Genomic DNA, 17139 nt, shown 5'->3' with positions numbered 1-17139 from the left:
AGGAAAGAGAGTGTTATAGCCAGGTTATCAAGAGTATAATGCAGAGAGGCTGGAATGATAGCTCGTAGGTTTAGAGTACTTGCTGTTGTTGCTGAGGACTGGGATTTTGATTCCTAGCACCAACATGGTAGTTCACAACCATCCATAATTCCAGTTCCAGAGGATCTGATGCCACCTTCTCACCTCTGTGAACATCAAGCATGCACATGGGAGGTACCTGCCAAGATTAAAAAAATAAATAAATAAAGCTAGGAAAACTGAGAAGTCATGTCCAGAGTATGTTCTGCTGGCTTCAAAACTTGGCTTCTGAAAATTGGTGTAAGTATGTGTAATTTAGATGACAAGTTTTCTTTTAACTGAGAAAAAGAATAGCAAGAATAATCATTTTGTGCGTCAAAGTCACAAACCTTCAAAACTTGGGACAACATACCAGGCCTATGGAAAACCTAAGCTGCCCTTTACTCAAAATTCAGCTCAAATGTGATTTTCAAAGAAGCTCTCCCCTATATCTCTTCTCTTTTCTACACTGTTATGACACTGCCTTAATCTCTTCTGTGGTACTAACTTTGATATCTTGGTTACAATGCCACAATTAGCTGGGTCTTTAGTTATTTGATGGCCACCTTCCTGAGGTCTCAGAGTTTCACCATGGAATGCAAGGACTTTGCTTGCATATGTCAGGCCTGGGTAATAGTCTGTGACATGAAAGACCAATCATTTCTGTGTAATGTGTGTAAAATACCATGTGGGCTAAAAAATATTAGCTAAAGATGTGCACAAGTAACCTCTCCTAGCTGATTTCCTCAGTGATCCTTTCAGTAATGTTTCTCTGCAACTCTCTGTATAGATGAAATGGGCCCAGCCCCCTCTGTTGCTGGGTAGTGCAAAGTGCCTTTCTCAGCAACATCTTTAGCTGACAGCTGCTCAGGAAGTCTCCTTGGTTGGTGAATATAACACTGAGCAATTCAAATTCAGGACAATGGCTGAAACCTCCCTGTCTTCTCTGGGTAACAATTCCCACCAGAGACTTCCCTCAAGTGAGCCTTCAATACCCCACCACAAGCCATTCAGAATAGTCTTTGAATCTTTCACTTTCCTGCCCTTTAGGACTACTCAGTCACAGGTGTCTATGGATCTTGGCCATGAATCAAGCCATTCTCCTTTTCTCTTGGAGTGGAAGAGCACTCATGTGAGGATTTATTGTGTGACTAACTTCTTGGGAGACACAGCACGCATCTCTATTTATCCCAGATAGGGATCTCACAACAGATCAAAATATGGATATTATCACAGTGAAACTTGCTGAAACAATGAGTTTTACTGGGGTCACTTGCAGGAATATGGAGAAGGTGTTATTTACAGGAGTACAAATGACTCAAACCCTCAAATTATGCAATTACACATAATTCTAGATATATTGCAACATCTGGTATTAAAAAATGAGATGCATTTTATTTTAGATAATTCTGTATAACACATGGTGCTGATAATTAGGATTATTAGGATATATATACGATACTTGTAGACCTTGGAGCTAAGAATAGTCTCCTTTTTTTCTCAATAGTTTCTGCCACTGTCTAAAGCCATCTTTCATTACTCAGTCATTATACACACATACATGTACACATATACATAATGTGTACCCATCACATAATGATCTTTATATGTACATATATCTCAGAAACTGAAATTCTTCTTTCCAAGTTGAGTTGACTGATGTCTGTCATAGCACCTTCTCATTAATATGAGATAATTCATTCTGTTCTACAGAATTATTAGAATGTTTTTCTTCTTTAATTCACCATTTTTGTATAGATAAAAGGACAATCACAAGTCTTCTTATAGCTCTAGTTTAGGTTCTTCCTCTTTAGCTTGACCTGGTACCCAATGGAGGAAGGCCAAGGGAATCCCCAGCACAACATGTGGCCTTGCCTTTAAAAGCTGATTGTTTTCTGTTTTGTGTGTAAACATGACTCATACATATCTGTGAATTCGGTCAAAGTGTGTGATTTAATGTTTTGTGGGGACAGAGTTGTAGGGTCCTGAGGAAAGTAAGAACACAGTAGATCATAGCAATGGATTTTAGTTCCTAGCCATCCTGAGACAAGGTTGGCTTGTTAAACAGGTTTTCATGTCATTAAAAGTAACCTCTATGATTTTATTTCTTCTGGATTACTGTAGACTAATAGGGATTAGAACACTATGAACTCACCCGAAATTACAGGTTGTGAACAGCATGATATGGAGAGCACAGTGGAAGCTGGAGAGCAAGAAGAGAGGCAGTGTTGGACGCTACATGTTGGTGTGTCCTCCCTTTAATTTTCTGTCCCACTCTTTTCTTCTTATTGTTGGAAATAGAAGAAAAATATACCAGACAAGCTTTAAATCATCCCTATATCCAACAGTAATATAACACAAGCTAGATGCAAGCATTGTTTCCACTGGCTTTTAAGTTGTTTTTATTGTTTATTCCTTGAATTGGTCTCGAATTTGCGGTGTAGCCAAAGCTGACCTTGATCTTCTTATCCTTCTGCCTCCATTGCCTGAGTGCTAGACTTACCATCATGTGCCAGCCCAGCTGGTTTATGTAGTGTTAGGGATCTATCCCAGAGCCTTGTGCATAGCAGGCAAGTACTCTACTAACTGAGCTACACCCTCAACTCCTAGTTTTTTATATTTACTATGCTTTGGAAATTTGTGATAAAATATACGTAACATAAAAGTCGCCATTGTAACCACTTTTAAATATTCAATTCACCAAACCAGGCATGGTATGTATATCTGTAATCCCAAGGCTGAGGAGATAGAGGCAGGAGGATCAGGAACTCAAGGTCATTCTCAGGTACATAATAAATTGGAAGCCACCTTGAGTTATATGAGACCCTGTTTCAAACCAAAAATGTACCATTTAGTAGGATTTAATTATGTTCACATTATTGATCAGTTAGTCTCCAGAACTCTAGTTTTCAATATTGAAACTCCATATTCAATTAAGCACTAATTATGCATTCCCTTCTTTCTCCAATTCTCCAACCACTTTCCTATTTCCATGTATAAAATAATGAGAATACCTTAAAATAATTGTGAGAATTACATGAGATATTTCTAATGGGCTGGATATTTGTGTCATGGTGAAATCCTAGCTCCCAATGTGATGGTAAATAGTGGTCTGAAATTTGTAAAGTTAAGTCATAAAATAGAATTCATGACTTTATAAAAACAAACCCCACAGAGTTCTCTTGCTTTTTCATTTTGCCAGGTGAATATAAAAATTACAAGTTGACAGTGTGTAACCCAGAAAAGAACTCTCACCTGAACCCGACCATGATGGTGTCCTGATCCCAGATTTCTAACCTTCAGCACATTCAGTAGTAAATTTCCTTTGTTTATTTTCCCCTATTATATGCTGTTTTGTTATAACACCCCAAATGAAGATAATAATTTATATGGATTACTTGCTTTATACAGTTTAATGCTCAACAATAGATAGTACTATTATTTAGGCTTCTATTCTATGATTACTATGAAAGCATGAGGAATTAACAAGATTGAAATTGAGTTCACATAAATACAAGTGCAGTCTATAATTAAAGAAAATGAGTAAAAAGGAAGCAGGCACAAAGACTTTCCAATAAATATTAAAGAGAGAACAAATACCCCTATAAAGTTTTCCCTTACTGCAATAGTTCATGCCATATTGTAATAATGCTGCCTAATAACATCTGGTCATATCAAATCACTTTGTCTTGCATTGTGGCCATACTGTAATACATAATTTTCTTTTGGCAATGTGCTGTGTGCAAATGTTTCACAATACCTGAGCAATTTTCCATTTGTTCTGATGGCCCATAATGGCCCATAGTGGTGGGTTTTTATTTATCTTAATGTAATGTGTGCTACTTAAAAGGTGAATTTGTTCTCAACATTTATTAATCAGGACATTTTATGAAAACAGCCAGATTTTAGATTTATTGTTTAAAAGCAGTATACATTTTGTGGGGATGACAATTGACTGAACTGTGGAGATGGTCCCATCTTGGCTCCTGTTACTTAGTTAACTAAAACCGTTGAAAAAGTGGACTGTGAGGTTAATGAACAACTTGTATTTTTCACATAGCAAACAAATTCATATTCTCAACCAAAGATCACTACCATTAGCCATCTGATATAATGCTCAGCCTCCCTTTGCTAGGCAACTGTATAACCCTGACTCCAGATGTGGCTATAAATTAGGTTTTCCAAAGATAGCAGATTCAATGACTGTGAATGTTCTGTGAATTTACTCTGCTTATAAGTTAACATTTAGCCTAGTCTAGTTACATGTGAAGAATAGTTCACTCCTCACAGCAACTACAGTAGCCAGAACATCAGAACTTGTACTATCTCTCAGAGATTAAAAACTCACAGCATAGAAAAGGGACTGCACTACAAGAGAGACACCCTAAGCTTTCAGAATTTAATTCGTTATAAATGCTCAGTGAGTCACCGTTCAGAATTGACCTTTGTTCCAGAGGAAAGACACTAACTTTCTTATAATAGGACAGCAAACAAATGAGCATATCTCTAAAGGGAGGCATTATTTCTATCACCTAAGACCCTTTCCTAAGCAAAAACCTTAGAACAGTCTTGTTTAAAAAAAATCAAGATATATAATGCCTCTATTTGAAAAACAGAAATGCAGGAGCGCACATGCGCTCTCTCTCTCTCTCTCTCTCTCTCTCTCTCTCTCTCTCTCTCTCTCTCTCCTCTCTCCCCCTCTCTCTCTCTCTCTCTCTCTCTCTCTCTCTCTCTCTCTCTCTCTCTCTCTCTCTCTCTCTCTCTCTCTCTTTCTCTCTCTCTCTCTCTCTCACACACACACACACACACAAAGCAAACATTGAGAATTGTCTTTCCAAGTGTACTCCATATCATTTTATTCTGTTGCATTTTGCTTTGCTCAATAACAAGTTCTCTTGAACTTAAAAAGAAACTGTTTCTTTGCCCTCACAGTTCACGTCTGGCATAGCAAATATGTGAAGGTACTATGGGAACTGATTCCCACAGCAATCAGTTCTCCAACTTTCTACCCTTTCTTTCCTAATCAAATTTCTGACACCTAACATTTTTTATTAATTTATTCATATTACATCTCAATTGTTAGCCCATCCCTTGTATCCTCCTATTCCTCCCTCCCTCCCGCTTCCCCCCTACTCCCCTCCCCTATGTCTGTGACTGAGGGGGACCTTCTCCCCATGTATATGCTCATAGGGTATCGAGTCTCTTCTTTGTAACTTGCTTTCCTTCCTCTGAGTGCCACCATGCCTCCCCATCCAGGGGACGTGGTCAGAAATGGGGCACCACAGTTCATGTGAAAGTCAGATCTCATTCTCCACTCAACGGTTGAGAATGTCCTGTCTATCGGCTAGTCTGGGTAGGGGTTCGAAGTTTCCTGCCTATGTTTTCCTTGGCTGGTGCCATAGTTTGAGGAGGACCCCAGGACCCAGATCCACCTGTCATAAAGTTCTTCTTGTAGGTTTCCAGGACCCTCTGGATCCTTCTATTTCCCCATTCTCCCATGCTTCTCTCACCTAAAGTCTCAATAGATTGTCCTCCCCTCTGACCCACTTTCCTGGTAAGTAAAGTTTTTCATGAGATGTACCCCTTAGACTAGTGTCTTGATATAAGTGAGTATATACCATTTAACTCTTTTTGCTTCTGGGTGACACCTAACTTTTTACAGTTAGTCTAGACCCAATAGTTTAAGGGCTCAGTCCAAGATTTCTGTAGTTTTGAAAGCCTATCACAATCAGTGAACTCAGATACAATTCTAGCCAATTTGGCTGTATACCAGCAGTTTCCAGAGGGTCAATAATTTGTTTCTATGGCTCACAAGAATAAAGGGACCACTTATATTTTCTTTTAAGGATATGATAGAGTATGTAGATGGATAGGCAGGTGAAGAAGTACTTAGAGTAATATCTGAAGGAGAGAAACCTGTTTTTTAGGATCCCAAGTGAGGGATTAGAATGATCTCATGAGAGAACAGGTGAGGTTAATCCACTAGAAGAGCAACCACCTCGTGCAGGAGCTTAATTGTTGCCAGCTGAAAAGATCCTGTGAACAGACTCTGGGAGGAGACATATAAATGAGCACAGAACTGGAGGCGGAGGTTTTTGGAGACTTGGGATAGATTTGGCTGTTCATTGCTGCACTTCAAGACGTTCCTAGAGAGAACCACTTGAGAGAAGGCTTCGGGGCTCTGGCTCCTGCTGAGGTTCTGGGTTCTGGTTACCCCAGGTTCCAGCAGAAGAAATCCTGGGGCTCATGCCAGGAGAATTGTTCCTCGGAACTGATATCCTTAAGGTTTTATTATTGTGTCCATTAATCCTCATTTCCTAATGTTTTGGTTAGTCGAGTTATAAGTGATGTATGCTCAGTTACTAAGTTGTTAATAAAATATATTGGTTAAGAAAATTGATCCTACGAATATCTAGAAGGGTACTGAGCACAGGTGTTTCTTTTGTTGTAGAGATGGGATGGCATGAGAATGTTTTTCCCAGCCCAGGGAGTCTCTGAACCTTGCACTTTTGAGATTTGAATGGCTATGTCATTATGCATACATGATCAATGATCAACTCAATCTCCAACCCCCTACTCCTTTCGTAGGCTGGGGGGATGGTATCTGAAATTCCTAGCTTCTATTTTTGACTTGTCTTGTCTAGTGACAAGTTCTCCACCCATAAGCTTACCTAAAACCTCATCAGAACAAAACCCTGATTTTGCCCAGGAAATTCCAAGGGACTTAGGAGCTCTGTTAGAAACCAGAGTCAGAGACCAAATATCAGAACAAAAGATACACTTAGCAAGGAATTTAAAAGTTGTTAGAAGTTTTGTGCAAGAAACTGAAAACAACGGTCATGATGAGAAAGACTTAATGCACAGTACTACCACAACCTTTGACCTTACTTGGGAAAGCATTCCAATCAATACTGGTATCTGAAGAAAACAAACTCATGAATGCTAAGTGGGCGGTGTGCTGGCCATTCATTTACTCATTAGCAAATATTTCTTGCAAATTTCTCCTCTTTGATAAAAGAGGTAGTAACTCTTGAAAATACAGTGTTTTAAAGAGCCATTTTCCCCAAACAAGGCTTTCCATCTATAGATGAGCTTTGATTTACAATGAGGTTACATATTAATAACATATATGTTGAAATATTATAAGTATACAACACATAAAAATATTCTAAGTAGACAACCGTGCTTCACACACCTGCTCTTGTGACCACATTGCTGTCTGGGGGCTATGTCATTGCAGCAGGGCAAAAGACAAGATTAAATCCAGAATAACATACGAATTCAACACCCCATGTACATTTTCTACTAAATATGTGAGGTTTTGCATCATCACAAAGCCCCCAAATTATACCAACATCATGAGGCTGAGAAGCTTCTGTAAGGCAGGAGACACTGTCAAGAGAACAAAGCAACAGCCTATAGACTGGGAAAAAATCTTCACCAACCCTACATCTGACAAAGGTCTAATATCCAAAATATATAAAGAACTCAAGAAATTAAACACTACCAAACCGAATAACCCAATTGAGAAATGGGGCTTGGAACTAAACAGAGAATTCTCAACAGAGGAATATCAAATGGCTGAGAAACACTTAAAGAAATGCTCAACCTCCTTAGTCATCAGGGAAATGCAAATCAAAACAACTATGAGATTTCATCTTACAGCCGTCAGAATGGCTAAGATCAAAAACTCAAGCGACACCACATGCTGGCGAGGATGTGGGGAGAGAGGAACACTCCATTGCTGGTGGGAATGCAAACTAGTACAGCCACTTTGGAAATCTATCTGGTGCTATCTCAGAAAAATGGGAATAGGGCTTCCTCAAGACCCAGCTATTCCACTCCTTGGAATATACCCAGAAGATGCTCCAGCACACAACAAGAAACTTTGCTCAACCATGTTCCTAGCAGCCTTATTCATAATAGCCAGAACATGGAAACAGCCTAAGTGTCCCTCAGTAGAAAAATGAATAAAGAAACTGTGGTACATATACACTATGGAATACTACTCAGCTGTTAAAAACAAGGAATTCCCGAAATTTGTGTATAAATGGATTGAGCTAGAAATGATCATAATGAGTGAGTTAACCCAGAAGCAGAAAGAATCAAATGGTATATACTCACTTATATCTGCATACTAGCCCAAGGGGCATGTCCCACGAAAGCCTTCACTTACCAGGAAACTGGGACAGAGGGGAAGGCATCCTATTGGGACTCTAAATGAGAGACGCATGGGAGAATAGCAAAATAAAAGGATCCAGAGGGTCCTAGAAACCTACAAGTAGAACAATATGATAGGCAGATTTGGGCCCAGGGGTCCCGCTCAAACTAAGGCACCAGCCAAGGACAATACAGGAGGTAAACTTTAAACCCCTTCCCAGATCTAGCCAATGGTCAGAATATTCTCCACAGTTGAGTGGAGAGTGTGATATGACTTTCTCACGTACTCTGGTGCCTCACATTTGACCATGTCCCCTGGAGGGGGAGACCTGGTGGCACTCAGAGGAAGGACAGCAGGTAGCCAAGAAGAGACTTGATACCCTATGAGAATATACAGGGGGAGGTGATCCCCCTCAGGAACAGTCATAGGGGAGGGGAATAATGGGAAAATGGGGGAGGGGAGGAATGGGAGGATACAAGGGATGGGATAAACATTGTGATGTAACAAGAATAAATTAATTAAAAAAATTTAAAAAAAAAATTAAATTAGAGACCATCTGTAGTGTGTGAGTTAGGAACTTTTCCATCACAGTGCACTGATATAAGTGCTACCCATGAGTGATCAGCCTGGGAGTGTAGAGAAACATGAGAAAGATGATTCCCAGGGCTCTAACCATAAAAAATAGAGAGATGAAGAAGCAGTTAAGAGTGAATGCCAGTTTTACAGAGGACCCAAATTTTCTGGCATCTGTGGGCAGCTTCACTCACATGTTCCCCCTGTACCCTCCCAAGACGCACACCTACATACAATTTTGTAGTGGATTCAAGTATGTTTTTGTTTTTCCCAAAAATGTGAGGTGTGAAACAGACTTGTGTGAGGGTGTATGATGTTTGTTAGAAACAGACTTGTGTAAGGGTGTGTAATGTTTGTCCACTAGAAAGGGAACTGCCTCTTTTGGGGACATGGTTGTTGCCAGTTGATAAACCTTCTGGTACAGATACTGAGAGGAGATAAATAGGAGCCCCAAAAAATAAAGATCAATTGCTTTTGCATTACTTTACCTCACTTGGCTGTTCATGGCTCTACTTGGAGACATTCCTAGAGAGAGATGCTCTGGAGAAGACTTCAAAGGGGCTGCTGTGTTTGCTGTTGCTCCTGCAGTTCCTGATTGTTTCTTTTGCTATGTTTGCTGCTAGAATCCTGATGACCAAGTGTGGACTTTCCCCCAAGAATTGAGCTTTATAAGGTCCACTTCTACTGTCCCTATTAATCTCCTTTTGCTCCTATCTAGGGTAGGTAGATTGGAATGGAGATAGAGCGGTTAAAGAACCCCAAGTAAAGTAGGTTTTAAAAAGATCAAAGCCTACATAATTTCAAATAGTTTGCTTTTTAAGAAGTAAATAATAGGAGTAAGCAGGAGTGAGGAGCAAGGAGGATGAACTCAGGATGACTGACAGAGAGGGGGGGAAGGACAAAAAGCACTAGAGGGATGAGGAGGTGGTGCTTTTTGTCGGTGGGCCATGAAGAAAAATGTGGACATAAACTTGACACCAATGTGAGGATGACCTTAGAGACAGCGAGATCCACTAAGTAGCTTTGTAAGAGCCTAATATTGCAGCTTAGCATAAAACACCTGCCAAGCAAGCCCTGGGTTCCAGCTCTAGCATAGGAACCAAAAGGTGTTCTAAGTGTGTAGGCAAGAATTGGTGCTGGCTCAACAAAAGAAGGTCATAATAAAGATGGAGGGAAGGGAACATAGCTGAATGACATGGAGGAGGTAGACTTGATCAGCTATAGGGGGAGAACCTCTAAGACCATAAGAAGGAACTTAAGATCACAACTTACTTATAGATTTAGCAAGTAGATGATGGGCGATGGCCTTAACTGAGTTACAAAACAGTGAAGGAGGAGGAAGTTTGATGTAAATATAGACTTCACATTAGAGATTTCCAGTAGGTATTAGCTACTCAAGAATCTTATGGCATATAAATCTGTGGCATTATTTTTTAATTGCTAGTGTAACAATAATACTTTTTGTAATTTAAATTTTAATTATTTTAACGTATTATATTATTTGCAAGTCAATAACTATCAGACAGCTATTAGGTACAGGACGCATATAATGCTTCATAATTGGTAGGGGAAAGTACAGCTAAAAGTGCTGTGTGGGCATCCATTAAGCAGGCAGCTCACAGGCCTGAATACAAACCCAGACTACTTATCACTGCACTTTCTTCACATTCAAGAAAATCTTTTAAGAGAAGGAAATAGCACTTCATTTTAAGTCAAAATGTCATTTCCACTGCAATTGCAATTGATATATTGCTAATGTACCAAGACATTTTGTGATTTAAGAAGAAAAAGAAAAACAACTCAAAAGTTCACTCTATTGCAGTTTATGAACAGTCTTTGTGAAGTTTTAGCTTCTAAAAAATCTCTCCTTTAGCATCCAAATGCCATGATAAAAGAGCTAATTTCCCCTGTGATATTGTCTCTATATTATTACCAGAACCCAATAAAATTCCAAATTGTTAATGAACTGAGTGCATTTGAATTTGTATGTGGGTCTTGTAAGAAAGACTATTAAATATTGCATATTTATTAACTGAGCTAAACAAAGTAAGTGTGTTCCCCCCAAGTCCTACCGTACATATTTGTCACAATCCATGAAAGCAGAAATGAGTAGAACCAGGCATAATTGTTCTTTCATCCATAGCTAATGCTTCCAATCTGTTAGTTTTGTTTGCCTTTTTTTCCTGAGCCATCCCATGGTTCATATTTCCTTCAGACTCTTGTCAGAACAATTGTTAACTGTGAGCTTCCACTCACTGCTGTTTGTCCTCCTTCAGCGATAGCACCTAATGAACAGCAGCAAGGAAAGGAACATTGTATTATCTTTCCGACATTGTAAGACAAAGAATTCCAATTTGATCAAGTGCAAATGTAGCTCAGTCAGACATCCCTGCCTCAGACTTCCACTTTTTATTTAGATGCCTTTTTCTCCTCTAAATATCATCTGTAGCATGTCACATCTGCATTTATTTCTACAACCTTTTAAAAAAACTACCGTGATAGGAACATTTTGAAATGTTTCCACATTGACATCAGAGATGGCAGGTTTCCTCCCCAATGAGGACTATGTCAAACAATTGCTTATTTGTAAGCTACATTGTTCTAAATTTCCTCATTTTCTGTGATATCGTAAATCCAAAGTTGAGCAATGCCCAGTAAACTAGCATTGTATACTTAACGGTGCAGCAATGATTAGAGAAAGGGTGGGGAAGATGGTTGAATGGTCAATCACCTTTGCCTGTGACTGACAAATCTATGGTCATTGTTTGAGATTGGGTTTCACGTCAAAACAAGCAACCACCTCATCCTTTAACGTTTCTGTCTTCTTGTTGAACTTCAATGCTTCCATGAAAATGAGTGTTGTAAGATACCTGATCTGTTATTTCAATTGAAGCTAGCAATATTTCCCAGTGCCCTTCTAGGTAGAACTTGCCAACTTCCACATTAAAATTGATGCCTCTTTCATGTTCGGATGAGTTGGCTCATGACATGTCCCTGGATTTCAGAGGTTTAGCTTTGATTATTGTTGTGGATTTGAGAGCAGCTTGTCTAGAGGGGCTCAGAATGTCACAACTGGAGTTGAATAGGTATGGGTTGTTAGAACAGATTCCCAAACACAGTGTAAAAGTAGAAAGAAATGGGAAAGAGTAATGGAAATTTTAGACAGAATATCATCATGAGATTCGATGTAGAGTGCTAAGGTATAACTTCAAGCAAAGCAAACTTTAAGGCAGTTTCTTTTTCCTCCATGAATGTGGGTGTAGGGGAGGGGACTGACATTTTAGGTTTCCTCCTGACTCTATTTTTTATAGCTGGGGATTTTGGACCCCTGCAGTACCTGAGGTACTGCTTACTAATCTTTCCTCTGTCTCCTAGCAACCTGTAGGGTACAGCAATAGTCCCTGTCTATTCAGTGCTAATGCATTTGTACAGAGGCAAATGGAGAAATTCAGAGGAGGATATTTGCTAAAGGCAACTAGATGAATCTAAAAAAGTTGAAAACTAGGAAGCCAATTCTGGACAGATTCTGAAGCCAGAGTCCCTAAAGTTGAATCTCAGCATTGTTTTTTTTTTTTTTTAATATTTTTGTTATTTTTTATTTTTCTTTTTTACATACACATTTATATTAGTATACATATATACCGTAAACTACCTCCATACAGCAAGAAGAACCATGAAACAATCAGGAACTATATAAATGTTACATTCAGAGTGTTTTGGCTATTTGTATTTGACAACCTTGAAGAAGACATCTTTATTTCCTATCTTGGTGGGTCTAAAATTCTGAATATAAATCAATGTCTATCATATCTCATCTTTATCAACTTAAAACATCTATCTAGACCTAAAAACATCTTACCCCTAAAGAACTGAGCTTACCTGTAAAACTAAACTATCTGGTCTTCAACCCTATCAGAGACTTGAGAAAGAATAAAATTAATTACCTGAGCAGACAGGAAGTGCAGGTTAGCACCTTCCAAAATGAGAAAATGACAAAGACAGTTTGCTGCTTGATCAGTCACCCAAAACTCTCTCTAATGTTGGAGCATCCTCTTCAGCCTTCTGGCCCAGTATATCTGACAGACATGTTTGTGAGGCAGGAACTATTGAGGACTTGGTTACCCTGTCTTGGCAGAGTCTGGCTGCCGACTCAGCCTGCATCCAAGCTTGCCCATTTTTAGGTAGAATTCTGTCTGTGGCTGAAGTGAATACATTTTGCTCAGTAGCTGATTTGCCCCATTGGAGCCACCTCCATAAGGAGGTTCATTGATTCCTATCCTTTTCTTTGAGGTAGGCTGGTGTTGCCAGGAGTTAACCTGTTTTACTCTCAAAGAATCTTTAAATAATAAAAAAGCATCTTTAAATGCTAACTGTGATATGCCAAGCAAATTGGTTTTGCTTGTTTGTTTCATTTTGTTTGAGACAGAGTCTTGGTATGTGGCCCTGGCTAGACCAGAATGTGTGGCAATCCTCCTTCATCAACTACCAGAATGCTGGGATTACAGGTGTCCACTACCGTGCTTTGTTTGAAACAAACTATTAACTTCTTTAAAGTTTTATTTCACAGTTTTTTTTTAAAAGTGAAAGTGATGTAAGTACCTACTTAACCAGCTATTCTGAACTGACAGGCTTCATGCTGACAACACATAATCTCTGACATATATACTGTCCTAGAATTGAATAATGTACTCCATTTTCACTTTGTTGAGTTTCAAGGATGAAGGTGTTTATACAGGTTGCAATTGTACACAGAAGGGGTACATTTAAGTTCTAGTCTCATGTCTCCTGTTATCAGATGTCATCATTTTAGGGCCCTGGAGTATTAAAAGAAGGTAAACAAGGAAAGTGTGTGGGCATGGAATAAAAATAAAGAAGTAAGACCATCGCTTGTCCCAAATACTGCAGTCATGAGAGCTACTAGTTGCACATGGCTATCTAGGTTAACTGAAAATTAAATAAAATGGGTCTACAAGATGGCCCTTCAGGCAATAAAGGCACTTGCTGTTAAGCCTGATGACCTGAGTTACAATCCATGGAAGCAATGTAGTAGAAAGAGATAGGCGACTCCATGAAGATGTCTTCTGACAATCACCACATGTACCATTACCCTGCTCCACCATTGGATAAATAAGTATAATAAAATAAGAAATAAGCAAAGAAATTCAGTTTCTTAGTTGCAGTGATCACATTTCAAGTACTTGATAATCACACATGGCTAATGGCTGCCACATTGGACAGCCCAAACCTAAAAACTATTAATCATTGCAGAAAGCTTTTTTGACATGACCTATTTTAGAGATTTTAACATCAGACCTATTTTGATCAAGTGTGAATTATTGGACTTTGGATATCAGGAGGTTAATAAGTTTGAAAGCCCCTTCCATTAGGCTGCACAGTCTTTTACTAGATATGAAGTTCTGAACATGGTATTGTATGCCAGAGATCTGACACCAAAGCTGAGGGGAAAACTGAAGTTGTACTCAAGCCAAGGTGAGGATAATGTACCCATACTAGAAGGTTCACTCTCTGGAATTAACCAGAGGTATCACTGGAATGTTCCAGGGTGAGTATTCAACCAATAAACACATAATTATTTTGTTAGGAGAAAGAGGAGATGCAGAAGGGTCACTCAACATTGCTTCTACATTTGCTTACATCTTGATTACTACAACAGAAACAGCTATAATTCCAATTAAATAGGATTTAAATATTAAGTAAAAAAAAAGTGTGATTTGGTCTCATTCTGTTTTGCCAATTAATTTTTTTTTGCATTTGCTAATTCATTTCGTGATCTCTTTCTACAGAGACAGTGTTTACCAGCCCTCTTTGTATTAGCCTGTTCAATACTAGAAACGGAACCCAGGCCTCTCATATGCTAGGGAAATGTTCTATTACCAAACTATACTATCAGACCCATAATGGATTCATGTATGGACTTGGAAACTTTCTAGAATAATTGTTTTGTTAACTTCATAAAGTTGAGTGCCAAAGAGACCCTCCGGAGATCATTACAGATCAGATACTTAGCTAATTTCATTCTGCTACTGAAGTCATGATTTTAGTGATCACCCTTGGAAACCCCAGATAAATATCCATTGACCTCCTGAATCGTATCTTATCTTTGAAAGATTGATTTCTGTCTAGAACATGTCACAGTAAGTAGAGAGTACAGGATCTGGGCCACAATCTACCACAGTGTCTGTAATTCTACCCTGACTAATTACATTCACTGAATTGCAGAATAAATTGTTCTGGTAGAGAGTATATGCACTGCAGAGCAGATACACATAGAGGATTTCACCTAATCTTCACAAAATCTTTTAAGGTAATTGACCATAATGTTTGAGATGAGGAGACTAAAGTTTGGCAAGAGAAAAATAATGTAAGTCACTTGTTTAGTCATCCATTGGGGTGGCCAATTTGCGACCTGAAATTTGTAACTCCACAGATAGCTCTTTGAATATCACTTGACATCCATCTATTGGGTTCCATCTTGGTCAGTGTTCTATTGATATGAAGAGACACTGTGACTTAGGGAACTCTTATTTTTAAAAAAGCATTTATTGGGGCTTGCTTTTAGTTTCAAAGGTCTAGTCCAAAGGCAGGAAACATGGCAATGTGCAGGCGGACATTGTGCTGGGAAGTGACTGAGAGTTCTACATCCGGATCTGCAGGCAGCACGAGATTTTGAAACTTGAAAGCCCACTCTCAGTGGCATATTTCCTCTAATAAGGACAGGCCTCCTAATCCTTTCAAATAGTGCCACTCCATGGTGACCAGGCATTCAAATCTATGAGCCTATATGGGCCATATTCATTCAAACCACCACATTTCACTACCTGACCCCCATAGTCTTGTAGTCATATCATAATGCAAAACTGCATTCAGTCCAACTTCAAAAGTCCTTGTGGTCTATACCAGTTTCAACATTGTAATAGTCCAAAGTCTTTTCTGAGACTCTCTTAACTGAAACCCCCCATAAAATCAAAATTAAAAAACAAACAAACAAACAAACAACAGATTGCATCCTTCCAACATACAATAGCACAGGATATGGATTACCCTTACAAAAGAAAGTAAAGAGGACATAGTGATGAAATACTGAACCGAAGCAAGAACAAGACCAAAAGACATTTCTGATGTCAAAGAGATCTTTTAGATCTCTAACTTCTTTCAGCTTTGTTGATTACAGCATACTTTTCTCTTTGAGGTTGGTTCTACACCCTGTTAGGAGCTATCCTTGGCAGGTATCTAATGAGTCTGACATCTCCAACATCTTGGGGTATCAAATAAAATCCAGGTTTCACTTTCACAGATTCATACAATGGCCTCTAGGCCTTCATGCAAGGACCACCTTGATACATGCCTGTCCTCAGCAGCTTTCTTTAGCCATGGAAGGAGATTCTACAACCTCTTTCTTGTATCCTTGACTCTAAAGCTAGACCTCCGCGGCCAAAGCTGGCCAGTTATTCTGCCTGATGGGGCTGGAGCTTGGCTCACTTGTTCAATCACATCTGCATCAGTTTTCTGGTTTTGATGGCTTCCTTTACTGCTTAAGTTTTTCTTTAATTTCTTTTCACATTTTGGAAGCTTAGTTGGGTGAGGTCTTGGTCAAGGGTCACCACTCCCTTTACTCCATTTATCATCAGGCTTTTCTTTGAACTGTGCATCTCCTCAAGCACTGGACTGAGCTCCATTACACTTCCTAGTACTTCTTTTCTCCAAAAACTCTACTGTTTGTATTTTTCCTTACTCAGTTTGCTTCTTTTCATTATAGCTTTTTATAAGAGCGGCCAGTAACAAGCACACAACACAGCTGATATAAGCAGTCTTGAAATCTCCTCAGTCAATGTCATTAATCCAAAACTCTTCAATTTAGCCTCAGACAGATTTTTTTTTTGGACAAGGGCAGAAAGTAGCCACATTCTTTGTCAAAATATCACATGAATGATCTCTAGGCCACTCACTAATACTCTTGTCTTCTGAAATTTCTTCAGCTAGGCTATCATAATCTATGTTGCACTCAGTACCATTGTCTTCTATGATCCTACAAGTATAGCCCATAAAGCTCCAATTAAAGTGTTCAACTGTTGTCCTGACACAAAGTCCCAAAGTCTACATTCTGCCAATGAGCAGCGTGGTCAGGCTTGTCATACCAATACCTCGCTCTCTAGTTCCAACTTCTGTCTTAGTCAATATTCTATTGTAGTTGAAGAGACATCATGACTAAGGCAACCTGGGGATTGCTTACAGTTTCAGAGGTTTAGTCCACTATCATCATGGTGGGAAACATGACAGAGAGCACAGCAGCACACAGGCAGACATGGTGCTGGATGTATTTTGGAGTT

Source organism: Acomys russatus, chromosome X, assembly GCF_903995435.1.
Source record: "Acomys russatus chromosome X, mAcoRus1.1, whole genome shotgun sequence".
Taxonomy (NCBI): domain Eukaryota; kingdom Metazoa; phylum Chordata; class Mammalia; order Rodentia; family Muridae; genus Acomys; species Acomys russatus.
This window is presented reverse-complemented; position numbering follows the sequence as displayed.